A 23,500-nucleotide genomic window follows, 5' to 3' on the forward strand; every position below is an offset into this window, starting at 1 on the left:
CGGCCATCTTGGTTGGTTGACCAGGTCACGCCACACATTTTTTAAACAAGATACCCCAAAGATGATTGTGGCCAAGTTTGGATTAATTTGGCCAAGTAGTTTCAGAGGAGAAGATTTTTGTAAAAGATTACTTTAATTAATGAAAAATGGTTAAAAATTGACTATAAAGGGCAATAACTCCTAAACGGGTCAACTGACCATTTTGGTCGTGTTGACTTATTTGTAGATCTTACTTTGCTGAACATTATTGCTGTTTACAGTTTATCTCTAACTATAATAATATTCAAGATAATAACCAAAAACAGCAAAATTTCTTCAAAATTACCAATTCAGGGGCAGCAACCCAACAACCGATTGACCGATTCATCTGAAAATTTCAGGGCAGATAGATCTTGACCTGATAAACATTTTTATCCCATGTCAGATTTGCTCTAAATTCTTTGGTTTTTGAGTTATAAGCCAAAAACTGCATTTTACCCCTATGTTCTATTTTTAGCCGTGGCGGCCATCTTGGTTGGTTGACCGGGTCACGCCACACATTTTTTAAATTAGATACACCAATGATGATTGTGGCCAAGTTTGGTTTGCTTTGGCCCAGTAGTTTCAGAGGAGAAGATTTTTGTAAAAGTTAACGACGACGGACGACGACGTCGACGACGGACGACGACGGACGACGACGGACGACGACGACGGACGACGGACGACGACGGACGACGACGGACGACGGACGACGGACGCCAAGTGATGAGAAAAGCTCACTTGGCCCTTCGGGCCAGGTGAGCTAAAAAAACAAGATAATCTATTTACATGTTTTATAGACTGTTTTTAGTTTGACTTTCCGTATTCTTATAACTACACCGGACATAGGTCCAAAAATTAGTGTAATATGTAGTGTAACTTTTTTTTCTACACGAAGTTTTTGACGTAATTTTACAAAACAAAAAGAGGAGGAAGACATGATATTTATTGGATTTCTATAAAGATATATGTAAAGAGTCTCAGAAAAGGTATCACTCCAAGGGATTTATATTCTACTACTTGCAACATTTTTAGGGAACATATAAGATCTTTGACCCTGCCCCTCTTTTGCAATATATGATAGCAAATAAATACAGACTGTTGCCATGGATACACAAAAAAAAATAATGTTCATACTGGATATCAAACGTATGAAAGATACTGATTACATACATATACGCACAAACATTAAGCTTAATTTGAAGAAAAAAAAACCGAAAATTGGATGGGAAAATTTTAGGAGAGTAAATTTTTTTTTTCCTAACTGTATAAATTCCTAAATTGCTACCTTTTGACAAATCAAAACAGTTGAAAACACGCGGATTAGACGTTTTTCCTTTTATACAGGTAACAAAATCACAGATCGGGTGAACCATAGCTCATGTTACATAGTAGAAAATGAAATGTTAGGCTCAACTAACACAATGCAAATTAAGATGAAGGAACATCCACAGGGCTAATGTAAAAGGAGAGAATTCTTAAGATGCAGAACTTCACTAACATATATCAAATGTATGTGATAACCGTTAAAATGTATTACGTATTTGAAAGGAGTAGACTCGTCTTTTTATCCATGCAAATGTCTTTTATTGGACAGAAAGAAACAAGATAGCTCCGAGTTAATTTTTAACTCCAGTAAACCGAAACAACGATATATCGAAACTAGTTGTTAGTTCTTGTAGACACCGGAGAACTTGTAAAGGTACGTTTGTGGAGTTCTATAACATTTTTTTTATTAAAGAAGTTAAGCAATTAGATTTTCTGAAATTTTCCAAGTAAGGCAATGCCTTATATATCATGTACTGAAGTAGGCCGCTAGATTAAAACTGACGAGGAAAGGTAACACAAGGCCACTGAAAGCTTTATTATTGTAGAGCCCAGGTGGTCGTGTGGTCTAGCGGGACGGCTGCAGTGCAGGCGATTTGGTGTCACTATATCACAGTAGCATGGGTTCGAATCCCGACAAGAGAAAAACAAAAAATTGCGAAAGCACATTTACAGATCTAACATTGTTAGGTTGGTGTTTAGACGAGTTGTATATATATAGATCTATATATCTATACATCACAACATATATAATTATTTGAATAAAGTATTTTGATTTTTTTTTAAATTTGAAAAGATTAATTGTTTAATATCTTAGGTTTGTATTCACATTTATACAGTAAAACATCTCAAATTGATACAAACATTTGATTTCCTATGCGATACAGAAACACACAATTTTATATATACATCACAACAATTATAGATATATAGATCGATAGTGATTGCATGTACATGTACATTTGTACAAGGATAGATAAAATGTATGAAGGTGGATGTTAATAATTTATAATGGGAGTTTTTTTCTCATTTGCCTTTCCCCCGACAAAAGAGACTGTAAAAATTAGTTGCGTACATGGGCAACTGAGGGTTGATTAATAAAATATGTCAAATAATTTTTTTTTAGAAAAAATAAAAAATCTTGTCAATGCTCTGTTTGTTGTAACCTAACATTCTATTTTATTTTTGGATTTTGGATATGTGTTATATAGGATTTAAACAAAAATGATATGGCATAACAAAAATTATGAACAAACACATATATACTGGTAAAAATACTTACACCAAAAAATATATGCAATTTGAGTACCAGAGTATCGCAAACTTGAAGCCTATATATGAAAACAAATAAGAGTATGCATTTGATACCTTAGTGCAATCTTCTTATTCAATTCAAAACACAAATACACTAATTAATATTTACAGATGATTAGAAAACATTTAAATTGTTATTTAAGTGTAGTTTCTTCAAATTTTTAAATTACTTAAACCAAACACAATCATATTGGTTATGACTCACAGTTAATGAAAAAAAACCCGGCAATAATTGTCCCTTTTATAACTTTGATTTCTTAGTTTTACACTGGTAACTTTTAATATGTTTTTTGTTCCTAATTTTCCAATTTAGGATTGTAATTTTTCTTGCCCCATCTTACTGTTTTGTTTTTAGTTTTTATAATTCCGGACGCTATGCCAGTGTATGTTCAGGTATTGTAGATTTCAAGGAACGTCGTTTATGTGTTACAGGATATCAACCTTGCATTTTACCTATTATAGAACTATTAAACATTAGATTCATCGGTATATAACTTAACACATACTGCTTTTTATGTACTAATCTTATCGTCCTACATTCTGTCGAAACAAATATTTTGGCTTTTGTAAACATAAAAAGAAGATGTGGTATGATTGCATTTGAGACAATTGTCCACAAGAGACCAAAATGGCACAGACATTAACAAATGTAGGTCACTGTACGGCCTTCAACAATGAACAAAGCCATACGTCATAGTCATCTATAAAAGGCCCCGATTTGACAATGTAAAACAATTTAAACGAGAAAACTAACGGCCTTTTTTATATTAAAAAAAAATGATAAACAAATATGTAACACATAAACAAACGACAACCACTGAATTACAGGCTCCTGACTTGGGACAGGCACATACATAAATAATGAGGCGGGGTTAAACAAATAAGTAGGATCACAAAACCTTCCTCCTAACCTTGGATAGTGGTGAAACAGTACAACATAAGAACGAACCAACAATCAATTGAAAAAGGCTAATCGTATCAGAAGGACAAAAAAACCAAGTGGACGTGGCCGGGTACTTACCGACACCTAAAAGACACTAGGAACAGATCTGAGAGTACGCTCAGTTTTCTGACAGCTTGTTCAGAGCCACTAACAACTAATTAAAAAAAATCATGCATCTAATAAAATTGAGAATGGAAATAGGAAATGTGTCAAAGAGACAACAACCCGACCAAATAAAAACACAACAGCAGAAGGTCACCAACAGGTCTTCAATGTAGCGAGAAATTCCCGCACCCGGAGGCGTCCTTCAGCTGGCCCCTAAACAAATATATACTAGTTCAGTGATAATGAACGCCATACTAATTTCCAAATTGTACACAAGAAACTAAAATTAAAATAATACAAGACTAACAAAGGCCAGAGGTTCCTGACTTGGGACAGGCGCAAAAATGCGGAAGGGTTAAACATGTTTGTGAGATCTCAACCCTCCCCTATACCTCTAACCAATGTAGAAAGTAAACGCATAACAATACGCACATTAAAATTCAGTTCAAGAGAAGTCCGAGTCTAATGTCAGAAGATGAAACCAAAGAAAATAAACAAAATGACAATAATACATAAATAACAACAGACTACTAGCAGTTAACTGACATGCCAGCTCCAGACTTCAATTAAACTGACTGAAAGATTATGATTTCATTATATGAACATCAGGCACAGTCCTTCCCGTTAGGGGGTTAGTATCATACCATCATAACATATATGAGAAGAACATAACCCGTGTCATGCCAACAACTGTTTTTAGAATTAATGTGTTTAGTTCCGATGCAAAGACCTTATCAGTGACTCAATATTAACGCCAAAATATGCAATCTTTAATGACTTGACAACAGTATCGTAATTATATCCCTTCTTAATAAGTCTATTCAAAGGTTTTGTAAGTTTCTGAGGTGAATACTGACACCTTTGTGAATATTTTCATAAAAAATTGGATGTGAAATACCTGAACGTATTAGAAGTCTGCATGTTGAACTATATTTACGAATGATGTCTTTATACCGATGATAAAATTTAGTAAATGTTTTGACTAGTTTGTGATATCGAAAACCCCAGTGTAATAATTTTTCAGTAATACATAAATTTCTCTCGTTAAAATCTAAAACATTGTTACATACAAGAGCGAATCGTACAAGTTGAGATATATATACACCGTAAGATGGTGACAAGGGAACGTCACCATCTAAAAACGGATAATGAACGATAGGAAATGACAAATCATCCCTTTTATCATAAATTTTAGTATTCAGCTTGTAAGTGAGTAAGTGTAATACTGCTTTAACGTCTATATCCTATATACACTCGAGGTGTGCTAACTGACATTCAATTTTTTGGAGAGCATAATTTATTTATTGAAATAACATTCTGGGAGTATTCTTAATTTATTTTTTGTCATTTTTTGTAACAGTATTTCTGTATGTTTTGAAACTCCACTTCTAAAGGTGATTTAAAGGATTGAGCGCTAAACAAAACAAAATGCTAAAACCCGACTAACTCATTCTTTATATGCCAATCCCAAGTCTGGAACCAGTAATGTATTGGATGTCGCCGTTAACAGTTTGACACATTTGTAGTATATTACATATATAAATTGACTTTTGGTTAAAAAGTGTCACAAAAAGTTATGTGTAATTCATTTGCTGTCGTTTTTTTGCTTTATATCATATTTGTTTTTTCGGTCATTATTTTGTATCAAATGATGCCGTTAGTTTTCCCGTCTGAAATTGTTTTACATTTGTAATTTTCGGTTCTTTTTTGCTGACTATGCGATATGAGTTTACCTCGATTCTGAAGGCATTACGTTGTTTATGTTGCATTTGGTATCATGTGGAGAGTTGGCTCATTAACAATCATACGACTTCTTATGAAAGAAAAAATTAGCAGACATCAATTTTTATTTTTTTTTTATATTTTTTTGTTGTTGTTTTTTGTTGTTTTTTTTTCTTTTCTTAATCACCTTTAATTCTTTTATTTATTAATTCTCTATACTTTTTTATGTCCTTTTTAATGAGATACAATTATAAAATCTAAACAAGATGTTTTTTTCAAGTTCTATACATTTTCTGATAGGTTGTATTATATTACATTCATATATATGAACTTACTGTTTGATAATTGTACTGTTGTATATTATATATGTTGGATAAAAAAAAAAAGAATATATGATTGGATAGCCAATGAAACCACAATTCAACAGAGCCAAAATGAAGCAGATTTAAGCAATTGAGGTCTGATTTACGTTCTTCGTTCAACACAGAGCAAAGCATATTACGTTTAGTAAAAAATAAAGGGAACAGATTTGACAAAATGTCAATCAATTCAAACGCAAAATAAAATAACGTTGATATTGATGACAAAACAATAATCGATATCGAATAAGACGGACAACACCAAACATCAACTATTGAGTCACAGGCGAAAATGACACGCACATATGGAACATGGTGGTGTTAAACATGTTTAAGAGCTCCTTACCCTCACATTAACCTGGGGCAGTGCTGTAACAACACAATACATGAACAGACAACTCAGCGGATAGTGACTTAACCCAACTAATCGGCAAGATACCCAAAAACAGATAATACGTACCACAAATTGTTTGTTGTCCTTATCTTTTACTTTAGCTGGTAAAAATGAGAAATCTCCTTTAAACATTTTTTGTAAGTCTTGTTGATACGTCCTGTATATCATAACTATGTATACAGCCATTACAAAAGTCGCCATGCTTAATGAAAGATAAAAACTAACTGAAAAAATCAAAAGTTTTACTAAAAATAAAGTGAATTAATCGATTGTATGGCTACAGCAAGAAATAAGAAATTGGGTTTTAATAAAAGTGGCGTCGACCATCAATGTACAACTTGGTAATAAAATGATAAAAATAGGTAAAGTGAACGTTTATCTAGCCATTAAATACATTTTAGAGCATTTTTATCATTTTCATCGATTTATAGATGCGATCGGTGGTTCACATTATGTAAATAATGTTGATTAGACATATTTGTTTTTGGTTGATTATGATAAGGTGCATGTACATAAATACTCAGTGTAATATTCTCTGGCTAATCGTTGATGAGTTTAGAAGATTTGGATAGCCACAGCACCAGGTTTAACTCATCAATTTTTCTTAAAATGGTCTGTACCAAGTCAGGAAAATGTCAGTCGTTATCGGCATTCTTATAGTTTTTTTCTGTATGTGTTGCAATGCCGTTTACTTTTTGTTGCAATTCAGTATTTCTGCTGTTTCGTTGTTTTTCCCTTATAGTTGATGTGTTTCACTCGGTTTTACTTTGTGACCCGGATTTGTTTTCTTTCAATCAATTTATGAATAAGAAACATCGTTATACTGCTGTTGCCTTTATATGTCGCCACTGTAAATCATCATGGTCATAGTTGATTTGAATAAACAATTTTAGGGGGAAACAAATCTCTTATTTTATAGAATGATGCTTTATGTTCTTTATTGACAAGGGATAAGTGTGTGATTGACGTGTTGATTTTCAAATGCAAAGCTGCCATTTGAATTGTATACAGCTGAGTTATTGCTTTTAATTAAACAAGGCAGATTTTATTAAGTATTTCTAAAAATGTTTTATTCCTTTTTCGCTCACCTGACCCGAAGGGCCAAGTGAGCTTTTCTCACCACTTGGCGTCCGTCGTCCGTCGTCGTCGTCCGTCGTCATCGTCGTCGTTAACTTTTTACATTTTGAACTTCTACTAGAGAACCACTGAATGGAATGAAACCAAACATGGCATGAATGTTTCTAATGTGGTGCTGACCAAGTGTTGTTACTTTGTAGCCGACCCATCATCAAAGATGGCCGCCAGCGGGGGGACTTAGTTTAACATAGGACCCTATTGGAAATGCATACCAATGACTTCTTTTAGAGAACCACTGTATGGAATGTATTCAAACATGGCATGAATATTCCTAATGTGGTGCTGACCAAGTGTTGTTACTTTGTAGCCGATCCATTATCCAAGATTGCCGCCAGAGGGGGACTTAGTTTAACATAGGACCCTATGGGAAATGCATACAAATGACTTCTTTTAGAGAACCACTGAATGGAATAAAACCAAACATAGCATGAATGTTCCTTATGAGGTGCTGACCAAGTGTTGTTACTTTGTAGCCAATTCATCATCCAAGATGGCCGCCAGCAGGGGACTTAGTTTAACATAGGACCCTATGGGAAATGCATACAAATGACTTCTTTAAGGGAACCACTGAATGGAATGAAATCAAACATGACACGAATGTTCCTAATGTGGTGCTGACCAAGTGTTGTTACTTTGTAGCCAATCCATTATTCAAGATGGCCGCCAGCGGGGGACTTAGTTTAACATAGAACCCTATGGGAAATGCATACAAATGACTTCTTTTAGAGAACCACTGAATGGAATAAAACCAAACATAGCATGAATGTTCCTTATGAGGTGTTGACCAAGTGTTGTTACTTTGTAGCCAATTCATCATCCAAGATGGCCGCCATCAGGGGACTTAGTTTAACATAGGACCCTATGGGAAATGCATACAAATGACTTCTTTAAGGGAACCACTGAATGGAATGAAATCAAACACGACACGAATGTTCCTAATGTGGTGCTGACCAAGTGTTGTTACTTTGTAGCCAATCCATTATCCAAGATGGCCGCCAGCGGGGGACTTAGTTTAACATAGGACCCTATGGGAAAAAAATACAATTGACTTCTTTTAGAGAACCACTGAATGAAATAATATCAAACATGGCATGCATGTTCCTTATAAGGTGCTGACCAAGTGTTGTTACTTTGTAGCCAATCCATCATCCAAAATGGCCGCCATCAGCGGACTTAGTTTACCATAGGACACTATTGGAAATGCATACAAATGACTTCTTTAAGAAAACAACTGAATGAAATGATATCAAACATGGCATGAATATTCCTTATAAGGGGCTGACCAAGTGTTGTTACTTTATAGCCGATCCTTCATTAAAGATGGCCACCAGCAGGGGACTTAGTTTAACATAGGACCCTATGGGAAATGCATACAAATGACTTCTTTTAGAGAACCACTGAATGAAATAAAACCAAACATGGCATGAATGCTCCTTATGAGGTGCTGACCAAATGTTGTTACTTTGTAGCCGATCCATCATCCAAGATGGCCGCAAGTAGGGGACTTTAGAATGAGAGTTGTCTCATTGGCACTCTCACCACATCTTCCTATATCTATAGCCTGAATTTTCCTTTTCTTATGAGGTTGTGTTGTCACTTTTAGCCAAATTTGATATTTTTTTATATGATTTCAAAAACCCAAGTAGAATCAGGTGAGCGATTCAGGCTCTTGAGAGCCTCTAGTTTAAGTTTTAACATAGTCACAAAATATTTTAAAATTTGGTGACTATGTTGATCGCATCTGACGCATAGAACTTCAAATAATTTATATATAATCTGTAATACAGTTTTCAGCAATATATCCATTCTTCTTGGTATTTAATATGTTTACTTGAATTTTTTAAAACTTTAATTAAAATGTGCTATTTTGATGAAGAGTACAACAGGTTTTGGATTATAAAGACATTAATACATAATACTTAAATGTAGGCCATTGAAACTGGTTTTATGTTTAATGTGTTGAAAATCACGTCGGAAAAAGTTTGATGGACCGAACTTCACTCCAATTAACGTCTTTGAGTTTAAAGTTCTTACCGTCCATAACTTCTATAAAAGTGTTCAGTACTTGTATTTGTACTACAGTTTTATTTTTCAGTAGCTCATGTACCTCTTCAACAACCATTGTCCTTAGCGGGTTATATACAAAGAAAAACAAAACTCCAGTCTACAAGTATTGTTGATAAATGAAAAAAACCAACAAACATATTATAACAGAAATAAAATTTAACATGTGCGAAGTCGAAATTTTAAATGTTCTAGAAAAAATATGAGAACAGAAATGATGTAGCTCAAATTTCATTGATTCTGAATATTGATATTCACAAAATTGTTAAAAGTAATTGAAGGAAAAACTAAAGTATTCAAATTAAAAAAATACACATTCGAAAGCCAACAAACATTATACACTGTACATGTAAATACAGAAAAATGATTTGTTGCGATCTTAGACTTAGACATTATCATAACTTTTGGTCTTTCTTTCTAAAAACAAAACAAAACACCTGACAGGGAAATGAATAAAGAGTATTTCCTGGCATTAAAAGTATACCATTTGTGTTGTATCTAGTCTAACATTATATTAATTACAAATAACAAATAAATAATGAGACTGAGAACCACATGGCAGTAATCTACAGTTTTACATTGTTTGAATCAGAGCTTAGGTCCAACTAGTTATTGGGAGATGATATAACGGTCCTTAGAACTGTGTATTCTATTTATTTCAATGAAATGTCTGAATATTTCAAGATAAGTACAAATTCATCATATCATATCTAGAATAGAGTACTTGAATTTAATCATATTGCTCTTTTATAAAACAATCATGCACTTAGGGCTCATAGATAGTTTCAGTTGCCAGAAAAAAATATATGAGAACATGCCACTTTCTAAAAAATTTATAAAACTTATAGTACACATTTCACTCATTTTTAAGAAACACACTTAAACCATCTGACTAAAGAAAGTCTTTTATTTTGAAAACATTATAAAATAGGATTACTATAGAGCTGCAATCTTGTCCTTCACGAAGCCCGCAATTTTTATACGACCATGGTGCAACGCCAGGTATGAATTGTTCTGTATGACTATATTGTGGTATTTAAATCAACGAAGTGACTCAGCGATAATAACATTGAATAGTACAATCTTACTGCACCATCTGCGCATTTCGACAATAAAGTCTTTTTAGTGATGCTCGAGACAAAATTAATTGAAAACCAAAAACTTATACAAACGCTAAAGAAATGATCAGGAAAAAAAATCAATAAAAAGGATAACTTTTAACAGTTCTGTAGATAATCAGCGAAATACCATATACACTAACCTGGAATATTATACACCCACAAATCACAAACGTACACACGACTCTAGGCGATGTTCTCAATGGTGTATTTGTATTCATTTTACCCTTTATTATAGCAATGAAGCTTTTCAGTTTTCTGAAAAACGAAGATACAAAAGACTACTCAAAATGTCATTTTAAATACACACAGATGTTATTATAATCTTTGATTGTGTTCGAAATCTCTGAAACTATGAATGCCAAATGAAACAGTTTAATAGAAGCTACATGCACAATTGCTGTGTTTTACTCTTAGAAAAAAACCATACTTTTGCATCTGGAAAACTTTGAAGGCATGATGGTAGAACCTATACAACCAAAATTACAATGCATATTTGTCTCAGAAAATAAAAGTCTTAATTGAACTTTAATGTGCCCCTTTTATGCCCCCACAGTAGGCGCAGAAAAATCTTGTAAAGAAAGATGCATGAGAACTTCCCCATGGGAAAAATTGTAGAGAAATGTTTAATTACCAAGGGTATTACCAGCCCAGTAGTCAGCACTTCGGTGTTGACATGAATATCAATTATATGGTTTTTTTTAAATTTCCTATTGTCAAAACTTTGAATCTTTAAAAAAAATACGGATTTTCTTATCCCGGAAATAGATTGATTAAGTACCATAGCCGTATTTGGCACAACTTTTTTGAACATCAGGTATTTAATGCTCTTTTACTTTGTATTTGTTTGGCTTCATAACCATTTCATCTGAGCGTAACTGACGAGTCTTATGTAGACGGAACGCATGTCTGGCGTACTAAATTATAATCCTGGTACATTTGATAACTGTTTATCTGTTTGTATACCATTCAAAATAAATTTATATAAATTCTGGATTTTAAATGAAATGTTTTCATTGATACCTACTGAAGAGATGCGGAATCAGTCTCTACTTGTGTTCCTCTGTCTTCTTCTTTCTGCAACAACCATCTTACATACTGTCTTTCATAGCCATTAATCACACTATGCTTCATCTTTAACAAGTTAAGATATAAAATGTTATATTACAGTAAGTAGCAGTTTTAAAGTAAGTAGCAGGAGGTAAATTTGTTACTTGTAGACTGAAGAAACAATTAACGAAATATGAAAATTAAACCGATTGTGATATTCATTTGTACGTGAGGAACAATCATGCCTGTAACAAGTCAGGAATATGACAGTAAATATCCATTCGTTTAATTTGTTTGAGCTTTGGTTTTGATTATGCCATTTGATGATCTTAAACTTGCATTATGCAAAGACACAAGTTTGTTGCGATTGCTATCTAGCGAACCTGCATTCAAACAACATGTTTTGCAGCCATGTTTACAAACGTTATTTTGGATGTCCTTACATTTCGATCACTCAATTCCTTAATGGCCTTAGAAATACGGATGGAAAAAGAGTTCACATGGCCCGGAACAAGTCTACTTTTTATGCATGATGACGTCCGGTTTCCTGCAAGATTTAATATGTCCTTGCAAGGGGAAATATATATGTAGCAAGTCATGTATTTGCCGAGAGTAGTAGATGTCTTGCACTGAGCTTTGCCCATGTCAGGTTAGTGATACCTGCTAAAATATATATTCCAAAGAGGACATCGACCTCGAAGACTAAATGAGTGACGATGATGTAGATGCATACGATAACATTGACTACCGAAAGAGCACTTGAGCAAAGGGCCCTGAAAGGGGCAACATCAAGTTTAATTTGCCTCACTGTTATTCAACATAAATATGTAAATTTTTATTAATTTTGTGTTTTTGTAGTAACTCTACCAGCTGAAATAAATGGTCCGTATGCGATATGAGTGGTAGTTAAAAAACCACCCTAAAAAAACCTTGCAAGTGATCTTCGACCTGGACGTGGTAGGCAAGCTTAATACAATTTATTCATAATGTATTTATAACTGTCGAACTAACAGGAGACAAAAATAACATATATTTTTAATTGTGCTGTAAACATGGTAAATATTCGCCAAAAGCAGTCTTACGATATGTTTTAATATAGTTTTAACTTTTTGGAATTTTGGATTCTCAATGTTTTTCAACATTGTACTTGTTTGGCTTGATAAGTATTTTGATATGAGCGTCACTGATGAGTCTTATGCACACGAAACACACGTCTGGCGCACTAAATATTTTGATAACAATTTCTCAATATTTTGTCGGTATAACAAACATGCTAGGTGAGACATTTAAACTTAAAATAAAAGTTATATATGTTATAAATATAAAACCATTAGAATTTGAGTGTTGTCGATGCAAAATTAAATATTACCGAGCGTTTTGCGTCAAAACCCGTAAAAACTATGATTCTCACAAAAAAAGCGAGATATTTTCAATTTAAACACCTTTTCGTAAAATTTTCTTTCAAATACAAAAATTAGAAAGACTAAAGTTTATCAAATGATATTTTTCATATTGTATTGCAGATGAATTTGTTTTTAAACTGTATTTTTCGAAAAAAATATCGTCAAACTATGATTTACATTTCCCCCCCCTATTCTTGTCGTGATGTGACCATTTCCCAATTTGACGACCAGGCAATTCTAAATGTACGATAAAAGACATTTCATATATCATATAGCCGTGTGTTTTAAGGTGCTTTAAAAACCATCGAATTCTTGTTTTGGCTCTCGCCTATTAATATTCAAATATACAAAGTCACATGGTACAAATAAACAAAACATTAAAAAAACACATGTATATTGTTTTAGTATTGGTTGGAAGGCCGTTACACTGCCTATACTTACTTCATCAGGTAATCAACCCTTAAAAAAAATTAACATAGACACCTAATGGAAAACTTTTTTTAATTATAGACCAAAAATTATGAAATTAATAGTCAGAGTTCTTATATATCATATTCTAACATAAATCTAAACATAAATTTAAAAAAAATATTTATTTATAAAAAAAGAATTTGTAAGATTTTCTTTCTGCAAATATATAGAAGTCAAAGGGACAAAAGATGCAATTTGAACATGGGTATCTACTGTTTCTACGGAAAAGGAAAAATTGTAAAAATACAGAAATCTGAGGAAAATTTATTGGACTATATGTTTATGCTTATCATGCATCACCATTGTGAATAATAGGCCACTTTATAAAGTACGGTGATATGCATTTGTAAGTTGATGACTTATCAGTGATATTAAGAAAACACTATAATAATTTCAAGATTTGTATTTTGCCTAATTTTGTGATTAATATCTGTACTTTTCTACTTGCAGCATTTTGACTTATCCATGGCTTTATATCAATTATCAATGTTCTGACAAAAATTTGAAAAATAGCTCTATTGTGAATTATTAACAAGTTTTGAATCAACTGTCTATATGTCATATTATCTGTTCTATTGCAAAGACGTGCTGATGCTGGAAGCAAAATTTTGACTGTTAAATGGATTAGTAATCTTGGGTATTTCTTCTTTAACGGAAAGGCTTCAACACAGAGAAAAAAATCATACAGCTTAATCAAATTTAATAATTACTCTGCTAACTGTAAATATTGCTTAATTTCCCAATAAAGGACAGAAAGAAGTGGTTTAATATCAACGAATGAAGATGTATAAGATTAAACTGAAACAAAAGTAATCCATTCCTTTAAAACCTATGTTAATTTTATTGATGATTATCAAAGAGGATATAATCATATCACCAAAGTGCAGTAAGGACACATATAACATATCAGTGGTGTCAATTTGTTTTTACTAAGAGTGACAATTTTACAACAACAAAAAATATCGCAAGTGCCTTACTTTCCTACATTTTTATGAAATTTTTTTAAAAAAAAATACAGAAGTTACGGGTGCAACATGTGGAGCAAGATCTGGTTACTCTTCCGGAGCACTTGATATCACCCCTATTTTTTGGTGGGGTTCGTGTTGCTTATTTTTAGTTTTCTATGTTGTGTCATGTTGTTTGTCTATTTGTCTTTTTCATATTAAGTCATGGCGTTGTCAGTTTATTTTCGATTCATGAGTTTGACTGTCCCTCTAGTATCTTTCGTCCCTCTTTCATGAAGATATTGATTAGTAGAATTTTGATATACTATACTTACATTTAATTTTGTTTTATACGGTACTCCTCTGATAACATTGACAGTATCCATAGTTCCTTTATACAAGAAATAACTTATAAGAATGGTAAAGCATACCAGTATCGGAACATTAATAAGTATTAAGTATGCTGTGACTTTTATTTCGATCTGTTCATTTTCATTCTAAAAATATGAAAAAAAGACAAAACATTCTAATAACAAATTGCATATATATTAGAAAGAAAGAAAAGTTTCTTATACAATAGGACGAGACTTCGCAAAAAAAAGCTGAAATTATGTTTGATCTGATCTGAATTATAATGGTTCATTGCATTACTCTAGCTGAATTCATATTAATTAGATCAATTAACTGTTTACTCATATTTAACGACAACATTTTTGGAATTGATGACAATTGACACTTGAAAAAAAGTTTTTATTTACCTTTTTTCCAACATGTACAAGTAAATCATTTTTCTTATTTCTAGAAAGATTAATATAGCTCTGTTATGACACTTTATTAACACTTTGAGGAGTATCTGTTCAAATATATAAGATATATCATCACTTAAACTTGAAGATTCGTTTGCATAAAACGACTAAAATTATGTTTTCTTTCTGAACTCAGAACTTTAAAAAATTTACTTGAACTCAAATATGTTTACTTTGTAATGAGAGATGTCATACCGATCTTTCGTACTATTTTTGAACCAAGACTTGAAGTAAATCTTGAATTTCGTTTTTGTTTTGATAATTCTTTTAGTATACTGTTTTCAGAAGACTCGTAAAAAACCCTAAAAAAACCCACAGCTAGAAATGAAATGAAAGTAGGCAGAAGGGATTAACAAACAAATTCTGGACAGGTATATCTAAAATAAGCGATCACTTTGAATAAGTTGACGGTTTTGTTTTTTGACAGCCATAACGCATCATGCTGATTTGCAACACTATGTCCAACCCTGTACTTGTTGTCGTGTCAGTGTCTCTGAAGGTTTTGATTGATATTTTGTTTTCTCAAATATAAAGACTGATACTTTCACTTATATATCTACAACTGTATAATATATAGGTACCAGGATTATGATTTAGTACGCCTGACGCACGTTTCGTCTACAAAAGACTCATAAGTGACGCTCATATCAAAATATTCATAAAGCCAAACAAATAGAAAGTTGAGGAGCATTGACGATTCAAAATTCCAAGAAGTTGTGCCAAATACGGCTACGGTAATCTATGCTTGGGATAAGAAAATCCTTAGTTTTTCGAAAAATTCAGAGTTTTGTAAACAGAAAATTTATAAAAATGGCCACATTATTGATAATCATGTCAACAACTAAATTGACTACTGGGCTGGTGATACCCTCGGGGACGAAACGTCCACCAGCAGTGGCATCGACCAAGTGGTGTATAAGCTTTCCAATCGTTTCGTTGTTTCAGCAGAAAAATTATTGCTCTTAGGGGTTACCTACTTTCTCCAAGTCAGCTAGGGGACCAACATTATTTTTAATTTTGAGGTTAAAATAAAAATTATAACGCAAAAAATCTAACGCCAATTTATATTCAAAAAGGGGAAGTGCATATACACTGATATTTCAATCATTTTCAACAAACGGAACGAGTGTAAATTAACTCACAATCTCTAAATTGGTAGATGGGTTTTCTGTAGAAAATGATAGGAGGAACCTAGCTTTACTATTTTGATATTGATTGTGTTATAAAAAAGGAGATAACACATATAACTAGAGGCTCTAAAGAGCATGTGTCGCTCACCTAAGTATATGTGAGTATTTAAGAAAGGAAGCAGATGGATTCATGATAAAAATTGTGTTTTGGTGATGGTGATGTGTTTGTACATCTTACTTTACTGAACATTCTTGCAATTTACAATTATCTATATCTACAATGAACTTGACCCAGTAGTTTCAGTGGAAAATGTTAGAAGAGATTTACAAATTTTATGAAAATTGTTAAAAATTGACTAAACAGGACAATAACTCCTTAGGGGGTCAATTGACCATTTTGGTCATGTTGACCTATTTGTAAATCTTACTTTGCTGAACATTATTGCTGTTTACAGTTTATCTCTATCTATAATAATATTCAAGATAATAACCCAAATTTCCGTAAAATTACCAATTTAGGGACAGCAACCAAACAACGGGTTTTTCTATTCATCTGAATATTTCAGGGCAGATAGATCTTGACCTGATAAACAATTTTGTCCCATGTCAGGTTTGCTCTAAATAATTATCAAAAGTACCAGATATCAAAGGTACCAAAGGTATCGAAATGCTTTACTTTTTGAGTAATAAGCCAAAAACGGCATTTTACCCCTATGTTCTATTTTTAGCCATTGAGGCCATCTTGGTTGGTTGGCGGGATCACCGGACACATTTTTAAAACTAGATACCCAATGATGATTGTGTCCAAGTTTAGTTTAATTTGTCCCTGTAGTTTCAGAGGAGAAGATTTTTGTAAAAGCTAACGACAAACGACGACGGACGACGGACGCAAAGTGATGAGAAAAGCTCACTTGGCCCTTTGGTTTAGCTGTGACGGGTAGGCAAATACTGAAACTCCCTGCTTGTGGTTGTGTGCTATATAAATTTCAATACAGTGAAAACAATCCTTGAATATTTTAGTGTTTTATGGATCATATATTTGATCTATACGATGTGTCTTTGACCAAACTAGCTAAGGACATTTTTACCACATGGTAGATCGTAATTTGTCATTCCCTCGTCTAATCTTTTCATTACCGAACGTGACTTATTCTCGATTGTGACTGTTTTGCTGAGTGTGAATTCGCATTACAATAAGACGTGTAACGGTTCTTATATATCCCAAATTCATGTATTTAGTTTGATGTTATATTTGTAATTCTCATCGGATTTTGTCAAATGGGTTGACGTCTTTTTTATTATATTCATGTGTTATTTTAAAGAAAATTAATCACTGCCTTCATTTATTAGATTTGATTTTGTTCAACGTCATCTGTTCGATGTTTTACGTTTTACGTTTGAAGTTTGATTGAACACAAACCGGACATAGCTATATAATATAGTTATTTGCTACCTTAGTTTGTTATTAATAAGTATTGCAATGTGCATTGTTATTAAATGTAAAATCAGTATTTGGTTCAAATATAATTTTAAATCAATTTTTTTTTTAGATATAGTTTTAGTCATTTTAATGTGAAGTCATTTTTGTGTTGTTTCAGAATTTTAAATGTGACGTAGTTATTGTGCCTTTCACCTCGTTTGTGACATCTTGACTAAGTCGGATGTGTCTATTTTTTTGTGTTGGTTTATGTATGTATCCGGGTTCTGTTTTCTGTAATTTGGTCATACTTCAGCTTTATTATGTATATCTTTTATATTAATTTGATAAAATTTACTGTTTGCAATAGCATAAATTGTTCTAAATAAAAAGGATGTTCTTATCCCAAGCCGAAAACCCTAGCCGTATTTGGCACAACCTTTTTGAACTGTTGATCCTCATGAGTGCTGTACAACTTTGTACTTGTTTTGCCTTTCGAACTTTTATATCTGGGCGTCACTGGTAAGTCTTGTGTGGACGGCGCGTTTCTGGCGTATTGAATTTTAAACCTGATGCCTTATGTTAGCTATTGTTCGTGTGTTTCTTTGTCTGTTATGTTCTCCTATTTATTTGTATTGTAGTCCTGTAATAGTATGTTGTCATTTTAATGTTATATTTAACATTGTCATTAAAGCGCGAGGTTTGGCATGCAACAAAACCAGGTTCAACCCACCATTTTTTCTTTAAAAATGTCTTGTACCAAGTCAGGAATATGGCCTTTGTTGTATTATAGTTCGTTCCTGTGTGTGTTACATTTTAAAGGTGTCTTTCCGCTGTGTCATTTTTCGTTTGTTTACTCTTGTGTTTGAGTGTGAATTTACATTATTATAAGACGTGTCACGGTTCTTTTCTATCCCAAATTCGTGTATTTGGTTTTGATGTAATATTTGTTATTCTCATCGGATTTTTTCTAATGGTTAGTCCGTTTCTGTGTGTGTTACATTTTTATGTTGTGTCGTTGTTCTCGTATATTTAATGCGTTATCCTCAGTTTTAGTTTGTTACCCCGATTTTGTTTTTTGTCCATGAATTTACAAAATTTGAACAGCGGTACACTCACTACTGTTGTCTTTATTGATGGCCGTAACTCAGTTTTAAGATGGAAGACGTATTTCTGTTTTTTTTCTCTCTCTTTTAAATTGCACGATTATCGCCAGAACAATTTTTTTATTCTTTCGAGAATAATGTATTTTGAAGTAATAAATGTTGAGACATGAATTGAGTGAAGTCTGTATTCGGTGAATGTCTTTAATATTAATAATCTTTCCATAATAAAAGTTTCTTGTTTACCCGTTAGAAAAAAAAGATAAGAAATTATACATGTGCTTATTAAACTCTTATCTTTCTATTAAGCATGTCATTTCTTTTCAGTGGAAAAAGTATTTATACACCGTGCTGATATGAACCGTGTGTATTCAAAAAGAGAAAAGATTCAAAAGGGACATTACAAATATCATATGTCTGAGGAAAAATGACAACGTCATGCCAAAAACTAAAAAATGAAAAGATTAATACTTTTAAATAACGCTGCATAGATGTTTAAGCAACAAATTTCCCACCAAAACCGTGTGTGTTCACATATGATTCGGAAGATTTACCTTTTTGTAAAAGTACATTGAATTCAAGAACATTGCGTGTAAGAAAATGTTAAGCGGCTTCTATTATACTTGTTTATATTATACCACTAGCTTCCGACAATTGTTGAATTATCACCACTAAGAATATACCATACCATTTGAAATATTGTTTTTTTCCGCGAACATTCACTGTTTTAAATGTTATGAATTATTTTGAATAATGCATTATATAAATAATACCAAATTGATCTTAAACCGGTTAACTGTTTGATATTTTTAGTGTTTCAGTTCAACTATATATCAATAGACAAAACAAATTAAAAAATATATAAAAAAAAAATCTTGATGGAGGTTATAACAAATATGCGACGGATTAAACTATCAAAGCAAATTTTCAGGAGGCAAAATTGCTTGTTTGTAACATGTATAACAATATAAAAACTGGCAAAATATTTAAAAACAAGAATTTGTCCTTGAGTACACAGATGCCCCATCCGCCCTATCATTTTCTAAATTCAGTGGACCGTGAAAATGTGGGGAAATCTCTAATATGACATAACAATTTGAAAGATCATATCATAGGGAACATGTGTACTAAGTTTCAAGTTGATTGGACGTTAACTTCATTAAAACTACCTCAACAAAAAAACTTTAACCTGAAGCGGGACGAACGGACGGACGAACAGACCAGAAAACATAATGCTCATAAATGGGGCATAATGACACAGAATGGATCAAACTAGAGAATTCGTAATACTACAACGCTTTTACAACCCTATGAAGTTACAAAAAAGAAGCATTCAATACTTATAATTACATAACTTAACTTTGATAATTAAAACACGAAGGTTATATTTTTTTTATTTAGATCACCTGTGCACGTTATTGTGGGACCACATGTTATCGTGAATGATAAGTTTTATTGAGTTATGCAATTGCTTGAGGAATAACACGTGTTGTGCACCTAGCCAGTCAGAACAAAGTAGTATTAACTACATACTCGTGGCAAATATAAACAACTCAAACATAGTCTTAGTTTGCCGACAGCCCGTCATGCTCGAAGGACGCCATATTGTATTATAAATATTTACAAATATTATTATCATCATTATTGCAATTACAATGCATATTCAAACATCATACAATTCCAATGTACGTTTTATCTTAAATACACCAAACCAAAACTTCGGAATAAATGCACCCCTTCATAGACAGTCAGGGCCGGCCAGGAACAACTAGAGATAAAACGATATAATCGACCTAAATTCTCTAGAAACCTATGTCAGTGGATGCCAAGTGAGCAATCGCGCCAGGTGCTCTAACCTACACATTAACATGTGCGTACTGGCACATTGAATGCAATAAAAATATCAACGGATATATATACCTGTACATCAAAAATTAAATTTGAGTGTTCACTCGTTGCACGACAGCTAGAAAGTGACCCTATGCTTTACTACCAGAAAGTGTACCCATTGGTCACTATGTGCGACCCAATTAAATATTTATACGACCCGTACCCGTCAATACAATATTTTCCCGCTATACTAAACGAAACGTTGGAAAACACAATTATAATGAAACATACATCTAATGTAATTATTTGTAAGTAAGATATCTTTAATTAATTTAAATTATTACAAAACTCCCTCAAAGTCACGAGGCTAACAAAAGTTTGTAAAAAGAACTATTATAGAATTTTCTGAAGATCCGTCTTTGTATTATTCCCATTGAAGGGATTGAGATATACCCGTATAAAATTGTTCGAAAGTCGACGTCACGATTTAAGATACTCAAAAGCCACAACAAATAGAAACACTTACATCTTCGTCTTTTTTACTTTGAATTAACTCAAAGAGAGTTTCTGACATCCTGAAAATAAATAAACCAGTGCACATCAAATGTATATTCTATGAACGTCTCACCAGTCGTATAACTGATGAGCAATGATTGGTGATAAGTCATTTTGTTGAATTGGGCGTATTTCAATCTGTGCTATACGCGTTTCTTAAAGTTCATATAGATCGCTTACTATTCTGGAGCACTTGAGCACCACAATATTTTAGTGGGGTTCTTGTTGCTTAGTCTCTAGTTTTCTATGTTGTATCTTGAGTACTTTTATTTGTCTGTTTTGTCGTTTTTATTTAAGCCATGGCGTTGTCAGTTTATTTTCGATCTATGAGTTTGAATGTCCCACTGGTATCTTTCGCCACTCTTTCATCGTGCCCTGATACCCGTTAGCTTTTCTAAGTTTATAAGTTAAACCGCTGCAACTACTAGACCAACTAGGTTTCTTAAAAAAAAAGCGAATATTAAAATAACCGTATTTATATGTTGTGTCATATAAACATATGTACATATGTATCAATTGAGGTTAATGAAACTGTTTTAATTGCATTGCATTTAGTCATAGATTTAAAAGAAAAGCATATAATTGATATTTAAAATTCCAATAAGTTTAACAAAGTCTGAACAATGAATTTAAGATGAGTGTGTCTAATTTTAATGAATATCTACCTTAACCTTACAAAATTCTTTTCTTTCAAAAATACACATTCGTCAAAGAAGTTAAGGACGAAACAATTCAAATAGAAACACACACTTTCCATTGATGAATGAATGCAGCCTTAATGTGTTCTTGATTCTATTTCTAATATCGTTAAACAATAATTTAAGAAGTAACTCGTGTGCTGTTTTAGGATTGCAGAATGTGCTGTGTGTTTCTACGGAGGAAAATGTGGAATAACTTTGCTCAGAGTACATATGTTTATACCAGAAAATAAGTAGAAAAAGAAAGCTCATCGAAATATTTATTTTTTAGCTTAAGTAGAGTAATGAAAAGCAAGCATTTACACTTACAGGTATCCACAATGTAAAAATCCAACAACAGGACCGATTATTGGTGTAGAATGTCTTATAGCAGCAAATATTGGGTAAAATTTAAATGATGCCACAATTGCAAACAATAACCATAGCGGAACTAGAATAAATAAATAAATATATATTTGAAAACACGTTATATATATAAATGCCATCAGAGTTCTACCTAGTTGCATAAATGACTGTTTTCCCCGGATTGGAGTAATTAGCGATAAGGTGTAGTCATGATGGTCTTCATGTATAGATTTTGCGTACTGACGTTGTTTATGATCTTAACACCGTGTTATATTTTTCTTTCATTTGTCTTTGTTCTATTTTAATAATACTACTTTTACTGTTTGGTCTGTTTTCTGTGATATCCATTTGACGTGGCTCGGTACTTATACATCCCGTCGATGTGTTTGTATTATCTATCATTTTTGCAGGTGTGTTTTGTATGTGCGACTTTTCTTTTGTTCAAATAACGTGACTCTGAACGTTTAAAGATCTCATCAATGTGTTATTGGTCTATTATATGTCATTATGTTATTGTTTTATTATAAAGTTGAAAATGCTTGAAACGATAATTTTTTTTGACTCGCGTTATGGTATTAACTAGATTTGGATTCTTAAAAATTCTTAAAAACTTCTAGATAATTTTAAATGTCGGTCTGAAATAAGTTCTCACACCCTTTGATTTTTAATCCTGTATGTCACCGTTTCCCATGTGAAATTATAACTTTTTGGAAATACTTTGAACGAAAAAATTATTTTATTTATATTTTTCCTATGTTACGTTTATATTCTATGACGTTTAAACACGCGAAGTAATACATGTGGTTTTTAAATTTGATAGATGCTTTATGTGCTTTTTTGTAAAATATTTGTATGTTTTGAGATTGTGACGCAGTGATAACTGCTGTACCTATATTTTCACCATTTTACTAATTATGGCTGTTTTGTTAACGTATCGTTGTAAATATAAAGACATTTAATTTGAATGTCATACAGGGGAGAGGTTTAGTGATACAAAATCTGGTTCAATCTACCATTTTTTTTGCATTTGAAAATGCCTGTACCAAGTGAGGAATATGACAGTTTTGTCCATTCGTTTGATATGTTTTCAAATGTGACGTAATTTTTTTGTGATTGTTTGCGTTGAGGCCTGGACTAAGTCGGGTGTGTCTATTGTTCTGTGTTGGTCTTTGTATTATGTATTCGGGTTTTGTTTTCTGTAATTAGTAAATACTTCAGTTTGATTATGTATATCTTTTATATTCATTT

The 23,500-nt window shown here is 32.6% G+C and overlaps 1 long non-coding RNA gene across 1 annotated transcript; it reads right to left on the reverse strand.

The window, feature by feature from the left end:
* Positions 1 to 14,740: 14,740 nt before the first annotated feature.
* Positions 14,741 to 22,321, reverse strand: LOC134704855 (uncharacterized). The gene is made up of 3 exons (XR_010105422.1): positions 22,217 to 22,321; positions 21,181 to 21,229; positions 14,741 to 14,865 (listed from the first exon to the last, which is right to left on the reverse strand). It is a non-coding gene; the product is annotated as an uncharacterized LOC134704855 (long non-coding RNA).
* Between the last annotated feature and the right edge of the window lie 1,179 nt (positions 22,322 to 23,500).

Source organism: Mytilus trossulus, chromosome 2 (genome assembly GCF_036588685.1).
Source record: "Mytilus trossulus isolate FHL-02 chromosome 2, PNRI_Mtr1.1.1.hap1, whole genome shotgun sequence".
NCBI classification, from domain to species: domain Eukaryota; kingdom Metazoa; phylum Mollusca; class Bivalvia; order Mytilida; family Mytilidae; genus Mytilus; species Mytilus trossulus.